This window comes from Crocuta crocuta, unplaced genomic scaffold (assembly GCF_008692635.1).
Source record: "Crocuta crocuta isolate KB4526 unplaced genomic scaffold, BGI_CrCroc_1.0 scaffold70, whole genome shotgun sequence".
In the NCBI taxonomy this organism is placed as follows: Eukaryota; Metazoa; Chordata; class Mammalia; order Carnivora; family Hyaenidae; genus Crocuta; species Crocuta crocuta.
Window position 1 is genome coordinate 17,977,887 of NW_027528417.1, and position 1,168 is coordinate 17,979,054.

At 42.8% G+C, this 1,168-nt stretch overlaps 1 pseudogene; it reads right to left on the bottom strand.

Annotated features, from left to right (window-relative positions):
* Positions 1-345: 345 nt before the first annotated feature.
* On the bottom strand, positions 346-732 carry LOC144223752 (small ribosomal subunit protein eS17 pseudogene; annotated as a pseudogene).
* Between the last annotated feature and the right edge of the window lie 436 nt (positions 733-1,168).

A 1,168-nucleotide genomic window follows, 5' to 3' on the forward strand; every position in this document is an offset into this window, starting at 1 on the left:
ATTTCTATCTGGATGACCCCTGTATACTTTAAACTCAACACTACATCTAAATCTAAGCCCAACATCTTCTGCCTTAAATCTGCTCTGCCTTTGTGCCCCCTGTCCTGATAAAGGGTATCCCCATCCATCTAGTTGCCCAAAGTAGAAACCTGGGCATTTTCCTTTATTTCTGTCTTTTCTTGTTTCTCTTGCCCCTCACTTCTTACTTCTAATCACCTACCAAATCCTGTTGGTTTTACCTTTCAAAATAAATTGTTATGGATTTCTTTTTTTGTTGCCCAAGGTTTATTAAAGATATTGCAGCACAGCAGAAAGATTTAAATGGTTCCACACAGTATTTTGAAATTAATTCATCCCAACTGTAGGCTGGGTGACCTGAAGTTTGGATAGACTACCAAACTCTAAAGAGTTTCAACATTTCCTTTGGTGTCAGGATCTACGTCAATGATCTCCTGATCCAGGACTGAGACCTCAGGAACATAATTATCTCCCCTTTCTCTCTCTTCTCCTGTTGCAGCTTGATGGAGATACCTGTCACTGGGCCTCTCTGAATCCATTTCATCAGATGTGTGACACAGCCTGCTGTCTTGTTGCCGAGCTTCTTGCTGGGAATAATGGTGATCTCCTCACACACACACTTGTTGATGTGGAAGTCATTGCCCAGACACGTGTAGTACTTCTCCATGACGACCTGGGCACCTTCTTCACGGTTTTGGTGCAAATGTGGCCCATGTTGATGGTTCTGGTAAAAGATCAGCTCTACCTTTTAAATGCTACTTGAATTCGTTCATTTTTCTCCACCATTAGGGATACATCCCTCAGACCTCCATCATCTCCCTCTTAGCTTACTGGCAAGTAGCAGCTTTCTCATTTCCCTACCTTCCTTTTTACCTCACTCAAAGCTATTTTCCACATGGCTTCCAAGCTGATCTTAATAAAATGTACATCTAATTATCCCTCACTTACTAAAACCCTACAATGGTCCTGTACTGCCTCTAGTTAATGTCCAGGGTCCTATGGCTCACAAAGTCCTTGAGGAACAAGTACTGGGGGTCTTTCCAGCTTTGCCTGTTGCCCACCCCAAATTCCACCCACAGTTAGTTTCCTTCAGTTCTTTGAATATTCCTTGCTCCTCCTTGCTCTAGGCTCCTTCTCATGTTTTCCCTAA